General features: G+C 43.4%; 1 long non-coding RNA gene across 1 annotated transcript; it reads right to left on the bottom strand.

The window, feature by feature from the left end:
* Positions 1–15411: 15411 nt before the first annotated feature.
* On the bottom strand, positions 15412–16669 carry LOC147453004 (uncharacterized). The gene is made up of 2 exons (XR_015189012.1): positions 15856–16669; positions 15412–15752 (listed from the first exon to the last, which is right to left on the bottom strand). It is a non-coding gene; the product is annotated as an uncharacterized LOC147453004 (long non-coding RNA).
* Positions 16670–16928: the final 259 nt, after the last annotated feature.

Genomic DNA, 16928 nt, shown 5'->3' with positions numbered 1-16928 from the left:
CTTAACCATGCGGACCGGATGTGGATCAACTTGAAAACCATAGATCCCTTGGTAACCTATGTTTTCTAAACTTTAGTGGTACACTTATATGCCTCAAACATTTAAGAGGATAACAACAAAACTCTGGCTTTTCTGTCGACCATGGAACCACCACCCGACTCCCCCCCTTACCGATTTAACATGTTGCATCACTCAACTTTAAATTTCCCTGGCAACCCTGCGATATGCAAGTTCGGCTTAATCCCGCAGGCAAACTCACACAACCCCGGCAACTCTTGTTTATTCCTAGCTCACACACGCTACAGACTCGTCACCTCGGTCAATTATGTCATTAACCTCTATCAACCTTACTTTTCCAACCTCCGTCTAAGACTACACCTTGCCTATCACACCCATTTCACACTGCGCCTTACTTGGCTCTGTAGTGATTTTCGCCATACCTGCACCTTGCCTATCAGACGCTATGCCCTCCTTGCTTCTGTAGCATTTTTCGCCACCTATGCCCCTCTACGCACGCACCTTAGCCACCCTTACCACCCCTACAGCACCTAACCCCGCTTGCTGCCTTACAAAACCATTCAGTTCTGAACCCGGAAAACTCTCACCAGTCGTCAATACCTGGCTTTGTCTTCTCAGCCTGCTGACAGTAGGATAACCTATCCACCATCCGACTCTCTTTGCAAGCTGTCAACTACACACAACTGCACGCTGTTCTCACCTCGTAGCTACACACAGTTCACGCAGTTCACACACCTCAGCTACACGCAACTGCATGCTGTTCTCACAAAGCTTGTAGCAAAACTAGCCATTAGCGGCTTCTCCCCAACTGCACGCTGTTCCCACCTAGTAGCCACACAGAGTTCACGCAGTTCACACACCTCAGCTACTCGCTGACTTACAAAACCATTCAATTCTGAACCCGGCAAACTCTCACCACTCGTCAATACCCGGCTTTGGCTTCTAAGCCTGCTGACAGTAGGATAACCTATCCACCATCCGACTCTCGTTGCAAGCTGTCAACTGCACACAACTGCACGTTGTTCTCACCTCGTAGCTACACGCAGTTCACGCAGTTCACACACCTCAGCTACACGCAACTGCATGCTATTCTCACAAAGCTTGTAGCAAAACTAGCCATTAGCGGCTTCTCCCCAACTGCACGTTGTTCTCACCTGGTAGCTACATAGAGTTCACGCAGTTCACACACCTCAGCTACACGCAGCTGCATGCTGTTCCCGCAAAGCTTGTAGCAAAACTGTCCATTAGCGGCTTCTCCCTAGCTCTCGCAACCTCAGCGTCCTCAAATACACGCTGGAGCCTGGCAACCCGTCAACCCCAGCCACAGCCGGCTACAACCCCAACTACACGCAGCAACCCGTCAACCTCAACTACAGGCAGCTACCAGTAATAATCTTAGATTGGAAAGGCTGCACACATTATCATAGACCCCAACCACAGTCGCAACCCACCAACCTCAGCATGTCGGCTTCTCTCGCCTACCTCACGGTTTCGGCCCGCCTTCCTCACTCTGTCGGCTTCGCTCAACCATCCACTATGGTAGTAATTTTCCTAATTACATAGTTTCAGTTGTGCTATAATTAGCTTGTCACTTTGAAGGCCAGATTCCCATACTGCCACGGTGTAAGAGGCGAGTCACCTTGCTTAACTTGGTTTTTAAGCTAGTAGCTTCATACTAACCCCCGAATTCACAAATAACTCTTATCCTACCTCGATTAAGCATGAATTCACCAACGCCAACACCTTCCGGCACCACAATCCTCAACGATTCCGCTACCCCGATCGAGGAGCCACACGTCAACAACCTCTTCGTGGGTGGATAATAATCTCTCATTGGATCACCTCACACTTGACCCCTACAAGAACAACACCGACGAACTCGACTACCCCTACAAGAACAACACTGACAAACTCGACTACCTCTCGGAGGAGTCCTTCAGCTTCTCCCCCAACCCTCACCAAGCCCTTCTTAGAGTTGAAGACTCACCTAACCGCCTCGAGCCCAATCTTGACAATGAACCCACCTCACCCAACCATAATCCTCCTAAGAAAACCAAACCCAACCTGTGCATCACCCTCTCCACCATCCAACACCAATCCTCCTCACCTAACGGGTTGAGTCCTTCCTCTCACCCACCACCACTTCACCAATATCATGCCCCCTTTCCCCTGCAAAACCCAAAGAGTTCTAAGACATCATCAACCTCTCACTAGTTGAATTCAAGAAGTTACATCTAAAGCTAACCAAAGCCTCCTTGTACACCACTCACTTGGTAGAACTTCATAAAAACAATGCCAATCCCAATAGCCTCAACATGAAACCACCACGCTTACATTTGGAAGATACCCAAGTCCAAGCTCTCCTTAATGCCAAGTTCACCGCCCTTACAATCCAATATCAAATGGATTAATATTGTACTCTAGCCTTTACCCAAGCGCAAAAGCTTCTAGTGCAAAACCTACAAACTAAAGTTGAAGGATATCACCTTGAAGTAGAAAGCCGCCTCACCGATCTTGTGAAAAAACTCTCTTGTATCACCTTGCCCCAATTAGCCTCTTGCGATTTGCACCAATACCTAAGGGTTTGGAAGCAATCAAAACTACACAATATGAGATTTGCAATGCACTCTAGTCAATTCCACATATCGACCACATATGTTCTGAGAGAACATACACATTGCAATGCACTCTCTACATGACATTATGGAAACAAAAATAATATGAAATTGTCAATGCAATTATAAATATAATGATTAGTTATATATCCTCTGCCATCTGAAAACAATAAGACACAACTATTTTCACATGCTACAAAGAATCATCAACATTTACATTGAAATGATGATAATATTTGCAACACACACATGAAAGAAATAATGTCGATGATTAACCATCTCATGCACTAACAATCTTTTAAATATAATACATAATTCACTCCCTATATAAACCAATGCATAAAACAAGGCAATGAAATATTCAATACAATTACACAATTGAGGACTACTTGTACCCAATCAAGGATTGTAGCCCCCTTATGCATCCAATTCAATATATAAAAGCTAATTTCACCCAATTAAGGATTATAGCTCTCATATTGTGCAGTGGAAATGTATATCAATTCAAATCTATGATGGTGAAAAATGCAAGACTTCAAGGATCTTTATATACCCAGTACACTAGTAAAGGGCATCTGACCCTTGACTATCAACTCATTATTTAAATATGCTCATCTTCTAAAACCAACTATAGCCCTTTTATGAACCAATAGCTTCATCACAATGAGCATGACTCTCCAAATTCTCAGTTGTTTTGGTTTAGTACCTTTATTTTTGGTGAAGGATCTAAATATTTTTAGAAGTGGTTACCAAATTAAGAATCACGTTCAGCCCAAGAAAAGGACCTATGACTCTGTAACCTTAGGTCAATTCACAAGGAGATGACTATACCCGACGCTCGGATATACTCCCCAGGGATTTGCCTAGATAAAATGCCAAAGAAAGAAGAGGTTTACTATATACAGTCTAGCCCGTCGGTAAAACACTACAGCGCGGCACGCCCCATCGGGAAAATGAAAAAGCGCAACGGGCCTACCGGCTCTATTGGTTTTTGCAGGTCACCATCAAGATCACGTTAACAATTAACGTGATCACGTGATTTTCTTGTGTAAATACTAGAGTTATTAACGTAATCACACGATCGTGATTACGTCAATGAAATCCCTGTCACTAACAGCGCAACAACAGGTGGCAATTACATTACGAGATTTGATGGCGGCCGGTTACTCTCTAGAAGAAGCCAGAGAGGCCATAGGGTTTAGTTTAGATGCACTAAAGACAAAAGTTCTGGCTGCAACAGAAGAAACCACGGAAGAAGAAAAGCTAAGGCTATGCACCTGTGAAGAGCTAGACATAGCAGGCACATCCACACAAGAAGAGAAATCTGAGGGCTTGCAAAAAACACAAGAAGATGCTATGATGATTGAATCCGTAGCAAAGACTGTGAAAATTGAACAGGTAACGAGAGAAGGTGTACCTCCCGAGGGCTTGCAAATAACGCAAGGCTACACACTCCACTTCAACTACTCCAACAAGCTTGAAGGAGGATCCGGCATTCAAAGACATACAGAAGATCATGCAAGATTGGTGGAAGAGAAAACAAGAGGCAGTCTTGATGATGCCTGTCTTCCGCAGAGTAAAAGAGAGAAGAGAAGACACTTCTGAGGCCCCCGACACAATCATGACGGACACAAGTCCTCTTGTTTTGAGTCAAAATCAGGAATTCAAAGAAAAGAAAGAAGAGCAGCAAGAGGAAAATAAGGAAGAGGAAGCATCGACGAGCCAACCCCCTTCTATTACCCCACTGTATCAACTCCCTACAACAAACACAGCAAGAGACGCTTTGATCCAGAAGCCGGCTGACGAGATCACTTGAGAGGACTTGGAGATGGTCATGGCGCTCAAGAAGTGTTGGAGCCATATATAGCTGGTGCTACATATGGTGCTACATGAAATATGACATATCAGTCTAAGTGGCTCCATAACTATCATCCACTGCCAGTTCAACGTGTTGTTTATCTTGCTGATGATACTACTTGTCAAGTAAAGGGTATTGGAGACTTATATCTTGGTACCTTATCTTCTTCCACTCGAATTTTGCGAGGAGTATTACATGTACCAGATCTTCAACGTAATCTTCTTTCAATTGCTAGACTTGTTGATCTTGGTCTGTTTGTTGGATTTGATCATACCAAATGCCGAATTGAGAAAGATGGATAGGACTATAGCCACTGCTCCTCGAAACGGTAATTTGTTTGAACTCTCTCTCAACAATGCTGTAGCAAATATTGTCACTGATCCAGGTGATCATGATTGCAAAGTATGGCATCACCGTTTTGTTCATGCTGATTTCTCAAAACTCCTTGATCTTCAACGTCGTGATCTTGTTCATGGCATGGATCTTAAAGCCCATCCCCATATGGGAATTTGTGAAATTTTTGCTCTTGGGAAACACAATCGTAAACCCTTTCCTCTTTCAAATACAACTCATTCTCATGACATATTGCATCTTGTTCATACTGATATATGTGGACCTCTACCTTCTTCGAGATCACAATATCGCTACTTCCTTACTTTCATTGATGATTTATCAAGGTATACGACTGTATTTCTACTTAGACAAAAATCTGAAGCCTTATCTGTTTTCAAACAATTCCACAAGGCTGTGGAACTTCAAATTGGTCGTCGCCTTAAGAAGCTTCGTAGTGACAATGGAGGCGATTATGTTTCTTGAGATTTTGTGAGTTACTGTGCTGACAGTGGAATTCATCATGAACACACTATTCCATATTCGCCTCAACAGAACGGTGTTGCTGAACGAAAGAATCACACTATTCTCAATGTTGTAAGATGTATGCTGATTCATTTTGGCTTATCTCATGTTTTTTGGGCTGAAGCTACTTTGGCAGCAGCATTTATTCAGAATCATCTTCCTACTACGGCACCCTCTGGTAAGATACCCATCACAGCATGGACAGGTGACATTCCTTCTGTATCTCATTTTCGAACCTTTGGATGTATTGCTTATATTCATGTTCCCAAAGAAGCATGAACAAAGCTTGATGCTCCTGGTCTTAAAGTTATTTTTATTGGATATTCTGACACTTCAAAGGCTACAAATTCTATGACCCTTCCTCCAAGAAAGTAATTGTGAATCGTGATGCTACTTTTAACGAACAGCTTATGGGAGGCTCATGGTCCATGGATGATTCTGATGATACTAAATCATTGCTTCAGGCTTTTCCATTTCTTTCAGAAGATGAAACTCTTCCTATAGAGCAACTTTCCTCTTCACAACCATCCATTCCAAATGTTGCCAATGATGATATTGATATTTTTGTTGATCTGCCTATTGATTTTGAACATGGCTCGTGTCATGTTTATGATGACGATATTGCTGATAATGCTTTTTATACTTCTGAAGATCCCGTTACTTATGATGAAGCTATCTCTTCACCACAAAAGGATCAATGGCAAGAGGCTATGGAAGCAGAGTACGATTCTCTTATCTCTAAAGGTACATGGATACTAACTGAATTACCTCCTCGTCGTACAGCTATAAAATGTAAGTGGGTGTATAAGACAAAAGTAAAAGCAGATGGATCTTTTGACAAGTTCAAGGCGCGTTTAGTTGCAAAAGGTTACTCCCAAGTAGCTGGTGTTGATTATCAAGAGACTTTTTCACCAGTTGTTCGCATTACACGTGTTCGAGTTTTATTGGCATTTGCTGTTCAATTTGATTTAGAAGCTCATCAAATGGATGTGCGAACTGCTTTTCCTAATGGTGACTTAGAAGAGGAAATTTATATAGAACAACCAGAAGGGTTTGTTATTCCAGGTAAAGAAGACCTTGTCACTCAACTCCATAAGGCACTATATGGTCTCAAACAAACTTCACGAGCCTGGTATACAAAATTTGATCTTTTTTTCACCTCTAAAGGATTCATCTCTTGCTCATCAGACCCCAACTTATACATAAAACGCCAAGGTAGCAGTTTTGTGATTCTTGCTCTTTATGTGGATGATACCATCCTTGTTTCCAATGATTTGGGATTTCTTCAGCAAGTGAAAAAGTTATTGTCTTCTGCATTTGATATGGTGGATCTTGGAGAGATTTAGTCTTGTCTTGGCATTCAAATCCAACGGAACTGCACAAAAGGTATTTTATTCCTTCGACAGTCAAAGTTTATTCCAGATACTATTCAAAAATTTGGTATGGAATCTGTACATTCAGCCAACACACCTTGTCTTGCGAGAACACTTCTGACAATGGCGGTCAACTTGTCACAAATCAACCTTATGCTAACTTGATCGGATGTCTTCAGTTTGTTGGCGCGAACACTCGTCCTGATATTTTGTTTGCTGCTAATTATCTTGGACAACATCTAGCATGTCCTTCTCTTAAGCATTGGTCTGCTGCAAAGCGTGTATTGAAATACTTGAAAGGCACTACAGATTTTGGTTTAGTCTATCGACGACAACTCACATCGGATTCTATGAAATCTCTTTCTCTTTTGGGTTACACAGATGCAGACTGGGCAAGCTCACATTTATCTATGCGATCTACTAGTGGAAATTGCTTCTTTATAAATGGTTGTCCTATTTCTTGGACCAGCAAGAAACAACGTTGTGTTGCAGTTTCTACGACTGAGTCAGAATATGTTGCGGCATCACTTGCAGCTCGTGAGTTGATTTGGCTTCGACAAATGCTGCTTGATATTGGTCACTCTCCTCTTTCTAGCACACCCTTGCGGTGTGACAACCAAAGTGCTATTAGTCTTGCAAAAGACTATGTTCAACATAATCAGTCAAAGCACATTGATGTCCATTATCATTATGTCAGGTATGAAGTACGCAAATGAACCATTATGGTTGAACACTGTCCAAGTGACCAAATGATTGCAGACATTTTGACTAAAGGCCTCAATGAGTCACGTTTCATCCTCTTGCGCTTGGAGCTTGGAGGTACTTCGGCCTCACTCTTTTTAGATTAGCTTCTTTGCTATTGTAATAGCTTTGTACATATGACATTGTAATTTTTCAAGTACCATGCACTATGCACACTCCACATTTGCACATTGTTATATTTAAGTCACTTGAATATTTGTACATAGATGTACAATTCACTTTCACATCATCACCGCTGGTTCATATTTTCACATTGAATAGGGGCTTGGGTTTTTCCCTTGAACTCCCCAAGGGTTTTTTCATCCAAAGCTAGAGACCTTTGTTTGAGTGGGGGTGTTGGAGCATATATATGGCTCACTCTACTGAACTTGGTCTCACCTATATATTTGTATCTTGTCCTCATTATGAATCAGTCTTTGCGAGCGTATATGGTGTGTCTCTTGTCTCGTCTCTCTCTCTCTTTCTCTCTAAATCTCAACAAAAAGACCCCGAGGAAAGCAACTAAAGTCCAAGTCTTGTCGGGGACGACAAGAAACAGGAAGAGGGGAATGTTGACGGGAGTACGAAAAAGCTGCCAAACGTTGGTGATAAAGAGCAGGAATTAATTTTTAAGCCCTCCCATGATTGTGTATAACACTTTTGCGCCTGGAGCCAGCGTTGTAATAAAAAGATGGGATTTATTTTTAAATGAGAGGACTCGTTCTGATCCCGTAAAGCCTTGTAAATCCTTGCAAATGATTAGATGAGCCACAACTGGGCTCCTATGATTAGGAATCTCAAATCCCTGTTGTATTTATCAATTTTGAGTCATTTTTGCCTTAGATATACGCCGAAAGGTCTTTTTTGAACACAACTCAACTTGTAATTTCTAGGAGCTTGGTGAAGAGAGCTCGCCTACGCCTGCGCACTCGTGGTTGTTCCCACGGGTATGCTAATGCAAAGAAAACTTGTGTGTTGCTTCTCTATGGTCTTGGCATCGTGTACATGTTCATGTTGATGTGTTTGAGTGAGTGATCATGACGCAATCAACGGTTAAAGCTCTAGGTCGCCCTCTTGTGTGTTTCACTCATTGTGTATTATATAGGATATGCATTGTGAAAGCAATCATATACATAGGATCTAGGTACAAAAGCTAAGCCTTCCAAGCTCTCAATCATTCAATTTGGGTGAGATTAGGAGTGGCGGCGATTGCGGTTTTCCATATAGCCCATTTTGGGAAATGTTGGATTCGAGCGCATAAACGCATTCTACATAGTCTTAAGGCCTTAGTTCCTAAGTTTCATGATGATTGGACTTCGTTTCATGTCATTCTGACCATTCAAGAGCCCGATACCCTCGTAGGAGACTTTTGCAGTTTTTGCATCGGTTTACGCATGTTGGATATTCGTGACTCTTCCTCCTCAGTGCATTGTCGTCTAGGACATTGCATTCTACATTTCCATGCACTAGTCGGGTCGGCTACGCCCTCGGATTGACATTTGTATGTTGGTTTGAGTTCTCACTTCTCTACATTGTCCGATCGCGGCAATCCGCCAACAATTCCCACTCCACATAACTGACTATAATCTCATATTTTTCCCCATAAATTTTGAGCTATCATTGTCTCAACAATTTGAGATGATTGATGTTAATATTCTTCACAAACCTACATATGAAATGACAAGTGTTGCTCTTGGAGAACCAGGCCATCTGCTGCAGGATCAAATCAAATTTATAGATTATCTTGAATATGTACAATGGATATTGAGTGTGCGGGCATTTGCATCTCTCTACCCACATTCATGTAAAAAACCAATTTCTTTTTTCTTTGGAGGGGAGGGGGGGCACACATGCCAAGAAAAGCATGTATGTGTTGCACAAGAGAAAACTTATGGTTTTGTATGATTACAATTTTATGACCTGTATATTTCTTATGCTTGTGTGTATGATTGTAGTTTTATGACCTCTATATTTCTTCCATCCATTTTTTCATTTTGTGCCAATACATGTGCTGTTGTGTGCATATAATATGTATCTTTATGCATGCACACATAGGCATGCTCTTGTTTGTAGGTATGTTTTTTTATACATCATCACAAATGTGTATGCACCCTTGCATGCACACAGAGGGCGGATAAAAAATTCACCTTTGTGTAGTGTATTTATACATATACATGCAATGTGACACATTTCACAATTCACTTATGTATATGCATGTGTAGATTACTATTTCTTTGTAAGTATTTGCGGGTTGGGGTGGGCTTCTTGAGTTGCAATCCTTTTTATCTACCAAGAAGAAGTTTCTCTTTATGCACACCTCCATATCACCTAAGAAGAAGGATGTGATTTTCAAGCTGCCTAAGCCACCACGCTAATTAATGTCCACCAACAGCTAATTTACTAAACCAAAGTGCCTGCTCTCTTATGTGGCCTTTAACACAAGAAGGTACTTACAAGTACTTGCAGTGGCTCCATATGGTGAACCACTGGCTGAAGCTCAAGAAGTTACTGAAAACTATGCTTTTCCATGAGCTTGGATTCTTCTTATGTGACAAAGTGATCATTAGTGGTATATGACACACACGCGCGTGCGCGCTTGGAAGACCATATGCATTTTCCAATGGCTGAGGAGTTCCACAAAGGCAAACCCTCGTAAGAGGTTTTCTACATTTTCCCTTGTTTTTCCCTATAGTGTGCAAGTTGCACCTTCATGAGCTTCTACAGAGGAGGCACCGCATACCTAGCTAGGTGCGATTTGGGGAATAGGACTGCTAGCCTCGCGGTGGGAGGCTGCCACCTAGCTACGTATGTGGTGCCTCCCTTGTAGAATCCTATGATGTTGTCGTAATCCATAAAGTGGAAAATTTTCTTTTTCTTATGCTTATAACTCTAGTTGCACCCTAGCCAACTTTGGAGCTAGTTTCACTAGGGCCAAAAGAAGAAACACCCCCCCCACCCCCTTCTCTCTCTCTCTCTATAGATGGAAACACTCTCATTCTTAGAAGGGGGAGTAACATCAGTTTTGAGAGAGGAAGGGGAGAAATCTTTAAGAGTAGCCCTACCGTGGAGAACAGGGTTGCTTGCTCAGTAGGGTTACATATGGACGCATTGCAGAATTAAGGGTAGCCCATAGATCTGGGAACATATACAACATATTGATTCCTTGGGATGGTGTTAGGTTATGGTCCAGTATGAGGCTTGGCCCTTGTTTGTGGCTAGATTCTAAAGCTCTAGCTAATGGACTCCATTTGTCCTTGCCACTAGATTCACCATCAACTTCAAAGTTGTCATCATAATCCATAGTTTTAAGACAACACTCATTAAAGCTCGTTTACTTCTTAGCGTAGAGATGTGCATGAAGAGTTTTGTTTACCAAGCCTTCCACGAAAATAGAAATCAATCGCTTTTGGCTTGGCTTTTCCTCGTAAGGGCTCCTAGTGATGTATTGCTTAAGCCGGTTTACACAATCTCTAACTATTTCATGGGGTTCTTGTTTAAATGAATTGATTTTAGCCGATGCTCCATGCTTGATACCCATCTTTGAAAAAGCAGCAATGAAGTCATCTTCCAATATTTGAGGTGAAACTTTAGAGCAGGCTCTAACGTTTGGACCCATGATAATGCCTTACCCTCTAAGGTCAAACCAAAACCTTCTATGTGTGTATGATAGTAGTCAGTGACTTGTTCAGTATGCACAACTTGATGAAAAGTGGCAATATGGTCATGCGAATCCCCAGATTTGGCATACTTCTTTACCAGATTTTGCAAAGTTGAGGGTCTCATCTTTAGAGAATACTCATCATCCTGTCTCCTTCCTGTGTCTTTACTCATAAACGATGTAATTCCTCATTCTAGGTGGTGGCATGGGTGGCTCTAAAATAGCCGTATGGCCCACTATTCTTTGATCTACATACCCTCTATGTCCTAGCATGGGGTATGGTTTTGACCTTGTTGTCATCAATGTAGGCGCACTTGGTTCAAAAGTAGGTCTCCTAGACGTTCTCCTAAAAGACATTTCTGACTTTTCTTCTCACGTACAGACTTTTCCTTGGTCTCAAAATAAGTAATCCTTGGAGCAATGGTCCCACCAAAGTAAGCGGTATCCTCAGGTCTAGCGGCTGCTCGTGGGGACATGTCCGCAAATATGGGAACAGTTTTGTATATCGAGTACATTATTTCGTCCCAATTTAGTTTTCAGTAGTCACGGTTCACGTTATCTCTATATTGTGTTTCTGATCCTACGCATGTTTCCCCATATAGTACATGTTTCTCTAGAAGCTCACCCATAGGATACTTCGGGGTTACATAGTAGTTTCCCACATTGTCATGGTAGACTTCCCTATTGATCCAATCTTGTTGAAATCGATCAGCCGTAATTAAGTCTACTTAAAATGCTTTTGATTTTCTATTTTCTTTTTCATCATTCTTTTTACGAAATGATGCATCATGAAATTAAAAAACAAACGATTCTTACTACTTCCTTGGTTGGTATGTCAGTTGGTGGTGCGGTAGCTTGTGGTCCAATTCCATGGCTCACTAGTGAAGACATATCGCCCTCCATCCATCCCCATGTAGGATTTTTCTTGGTAATTCACCCATGGTCATGGTTCGAATGGAGCTATGATGTCTGCAGGTTTAAAGCACACACACTTATAGGGATCCCAATATAGGAGTGCCTCGTGAGCATTAATGGTCTCATATTTAAGTCTTATATCAAACTCCAAGTCTAAATGTGTTGTATCTATGAATGGATTGGATCTAGCAGATTTGTCAATAAGCGAGTCGTGCATGTCTCTTATCTCATATTCAGTCCTTGTGAATGCTCTTCATGAGACATCTCACTTTCCGTTTGTGAATAAAGGTCTAGCAACAATTCGGAGGAGGTATCCTCTCGAATGGTATCTAAGTGTCCTATTTCAAAACCACGCTGCCTTTAAAAAACCGCGTTGCCTTTAACTAAGCGGTCTCCCCCTATCTCACTTGCTTCAGTTACAATACATTCTCTCACTAGCTCTAGTTGCAATACATTCAAACCAGGCTGCCTTTAAGATTAACGGTAAAAAAAAATTCCCTCAAAAAGTTTTTACTCTTGAAGTTTTTACCCTCGAACCGTTTAAAACCAGGCAACCTTTTACTAACATCCCCTTCCCCTTTATACCCCTTGATAAACCTTCCTAGAACACCCCCACCCCCCCCCCCCCCCCCCCCGGGTTCCCCTTTTTTCAGGGGAGATCTCTCCCTTAATACTAGCCTCTACCCTCACGCCCTTCCCCTTAACCTCTCTACAAATATTCAAAATTACAAACCCCTTTAGACGCAATTTCCCAAACAACCCCCCCCCCTCTCTTGTCATTCCCCAACCCACCTCCTATATAAACTTCCCCTCCTTTTAAAACCTACTACCACCTCCTACCAGTGATGAGCTCCTCACGGAGCGAAACGCATTTGGTCCCCTCTCAACCTTTAACATAGCCCCATCCTTAACCTCTTTACCTTGTGCTAAAATTCAAGTGCTACGCACGCTTGACGTATTTTTACCATTAAAGTATTATTTTTGAAAACATAAGCGATGCGCACTTCTTCCCTCCGATACCCCCCCCCCCCCCCCCCCCCCCCCCGCCCGCCCGACTTTTGTCTTTCCCTTCCTCCGCTTTTCAACCCAAACCCTAATCCTCAACTCGTTATAAACCGTATTTTGGGAATGGATTCTTCTTTGTTCCCGTAGCTTAACCATGCAGGATTGTGGATCAACTTGAAAACCATATTCCCTTGGAAGCCTACATTCTCCAAACTTTAAAGCGTGATTGATGTGGATCAACTTGAAAACCATAGATCCCTTGGTAACCTACGTTTTCTAAACTTTAGTGGTACACTTCTATGCCTCAAACATTTAAGAGGATAACAACAAAACTCTGGCTTTTCTGTCGACCATGGAACCACCACCCGACTCTCCCTGTTGCATCACTCAACTTAAAATTTCCCTGGCAACCTTGCGATATGCAAGTTCGGCTTAATCCCGCAGGAAAACTCACACAATCAACCTTACTTTTCCAACCTCCGTCTAAGACTGCACCTTGCCTATCACACCCGTTTCACGTTGCGCCTTACTTGGCTCTGTAGTGATTTTCTCCATGCCTGCACCTTGCTTCTCACACGCTGTGCCCTCCTTGCTTCTGTAGCATTTTTCGCCACCTATGCCCCTCTAAGCACGCACCTTAGCCACCCTTACCACCCCTACAACACCTAACGCCGCTCACTGCCTTACTAAACCATGCAGTTCTGAACCCGGCAAACTCTCACCAGTCGTCAATACCCAGCTTTGGCTTCTCAGCCTGCTGACAGTAGGATAACCTATCCACCATCCGACTCTCGTTGCAAGCTGTCAACTGCACACAACTGCACGCTGTTCTCACCTGGTAGCTACACACAGTTCACACACCTCAGCTATACGCAACAGCATGCTGTTCTCTCAAAGCCTGTAGCAAAATTGTCCATTAGCGGCTTCTCCCCAGCTGCACGTTGTTCTGACCTGGTAGCTACACAGAGTTCACGCAGTTCACACACCTCAGCTACACGCAGCTGCATGCTATTCTCGCAAAGATTGTAGCGAAACTGTCCATTAGCGGCTTCTCCCCAGCTCTCGCAACCTCAGCGTCCTCAGATACACGCTGGAACCCGGCAACCCGTCAACCCCAGCCACAGCCGGCTACAACCCCAACTACACGCAGCAACCCGTCAACCTCAACTACAGGCAGCTACCAGTAATAAGCTTAGATTGAAAAGGCTGCACACATTATCATAGACCCCAACCACAGTCGCAACCCACCAACCTCAGCATGTCGGCTTCTTCCGCCTACCTCACGGTTTCGGCCCGCCTTCCTCACTCTGTCGGCTTCGCTCAACCATCCACTATGGTAGTAATTTTCCTAATTACATAGTTTCAGTTGTGCTATAATTAGCTCGTCACTTTGAAGGCCAGATTCCCATACTGCCACGGTGTAAGAGGCGAGTCACCTTGCTTAACTTGGTTTTTAAGCTAGTAGCTTCATACTAACCCCCGAATTCACAAATAACTCTTATCCTACCTCGATTAAGCATGAATTCACCAACGCCAACACCTTCCGGCACCACAATTCTCAACGATTCCGCTACCCCGATCGAGGAGCCACACGTCAACAACCTCTTCGTGGGTGGATAATAATCTCTCAATGCATCACCTCACACTTGACCCCTACAAGAACAACACCGACGAACTCGACTACCTAGAAACAAGCCTAACGCCAATGCCATAGGTGCAAAACAAATGTGAGCCCTCCCATAGCTGAAGAACGATGCTACGAAGCCATAGGGAAGGTTCCAACCCAATGCCAAAACCATAACTAGGACTTTCCTTAGAAATGCAACTCCCGGAAACATTAAAAAATCAAGTATAAGGCAAGATGTGAAGTCACAGGATGCATGCATAACATAATTAGAGTCTACAGGTTATGAGAAACTAGGCAAGACCAAGTTTGGCCAAAACTGAGCATTTTGGCAGCAACCGCGGTTGCTTCCACCTAGCCAATTCTGGACCCCCAATGCAAGATTTGACATGGACTATGGCTTGTTGAGAGGAGCAACCCAATGGTGGAGTCCAAATCACAGGTCAAAAGAAAAAATCCAAAGTTGACTGCATCATGCCAAGTCAGAGAGGTGTCCAGATCCTTTTTGGGTCAAAACTGAAGATTTAGATGTCCAAATTGATCATACAGGGCATGGTTGGGACCAACAAGAAGTGTACATACAACATATGAGGTCAAAACCCCAATTTCACAATTTGCAAGACTGGAGCACACCACCAGCAACCTCGATGGGATCCCAATGGCACCTTGTTTGCACAAAACTCACACTTCTACACCAAGATACTGACCAAACTAGCTTAGAACACCTATGATGACATCTGACTCAGATAACTGCTAAAATTTGATTCCCTTTAACTTAAGGATTACCTTGTACAGGAACCAGTACAAAATACAAGCTGGACGAGATAGAAGAGTTCCAGCCAGACATGGAGAACATCTTAGGGACAAAAGGTTGCTTCATCAGTGCAGATGGACCAAGGCCAGAGAGTGTTTACAATAGTGTGGAAGGATGAGCAAGGAAGGAGGTGGGAGGCACCACAAAAGGTTGCTTCATCAGTGAAGAGATACAGATGGCCCAAGGCCAGAGAGTGTTCACACAGTGTGGAAGGATGAGCAAGGAAGGAGGTGGGAGGCACCACAGATGCCTGCAGGAATCAACGGCATTGCCTACCTGCCAGAAAACTTTGACACAGCAATCAGAAGGCTAGGATTGGATGACTTCTTGCACAAACCATTGTGAGGGCAGAGTATAAATGGGCATATGAATTGCTTACCTCCCTACACAAGGAAAGTGAAGACGTGGCCACAGCCCACCTCGCCAATTCACAGGGAGAGAATCTACAGGTAACACTAACACCGGATACGCTTGCAGAGACCAATAAAGACAAACAGTTTGGCCGATGATGAGATCGCCAGCACCAGGCTGCCCACTTTCGAAGCCATCAAAGAGCAAAGAATAAGCCACTTGATTAGGATATTGTACCAGCATTTCCACTTCGACAGACAACCAAGGTGTACCAGGCCTGAGAAGAACCTGGCCTCTACCCTCCACCAAATAGTACCGCAACATCGGAACGTGACGATTGATGTGGCCAAGTGGGCCTTCGACAGACTGCTCGCAACAGCAGTGAAAAAGCAATGCGACAAGCCCACAGGAAACCCCATCCTTAGAGGGGCAGAAGCCCTAACAAAGATAGTAGCTCATCTAGTAGGAGAGGGAGACCAACTGCATGAAGCCCCAACCTCATTAGATGCGTGGGCAGAGCTAGTGAACCATGCCAAGAGGCCGAGCAACACCTTCTTGTTCAGCAGCACCCAAAGTAAGGAAGCCTAATAAGACGACACAATCGAAATACCTCCGAGATGAGGGAGCCACCAGCTCGGAGGAGGTGCTCTCGGAAAGTGACGAAGACAAAGTGGAGTTAGCACCAGAAGAAGAGGGCCGGATAGAAAGAAAACCAAAACCCGTTCTCCAACAAAGAATATGGAGCAGATAGAAGCAAGTGCCAAGGCTACCCTTGAAAGGGTTCAGAAGAGAAAGGAAGTCCAACAAGGTAGAAGGGTGGAGGAAAAAGTGCAAAAGGAAGAGAGTAAGAAGAGCCTCGTGGCCATGATGCGAGAGAGGATTAAAGCAAAAGGATTAGAACCTAAGCGGCCAGCAGTGAGCCCTGCAGAATTGGAAGAAGCGGCCTAAAAAGCCAAGACTACGCTAGAGCCAAGCCCAAGGAACTAAGAACAAAGAAACGCATGGACGTCGAGCTAGAAACCCAAACAGAAACACCAGCCAAAGAGGCAGAACAACCGTCTAAGGAAATAGTAGAGCCTGTTCTAGAGATTGAAAAGCCAG

This window comes from Adiantum capillus-veneris, chromosome 8, assembly GCF_014529385.1.
Source record: "Adiantum capillus-veneris isolate H3 chromosome 8, ASM1452938v2, whole genome shotgun sequence".
In the NCBI taxonomy this organism is placed as follows: Eukaryota; Viridiplantae; Streptophyta; class Polypodiopsida; order Polypodiales; family Pteridaceae; genus Adiantum; species Adiantum capillus-veneris.
The sequence above is the reverse complement of the archived record's forward strand: the minus strand, read 5'-3'. Positions and strand labels throughout refer to the sequence as shown.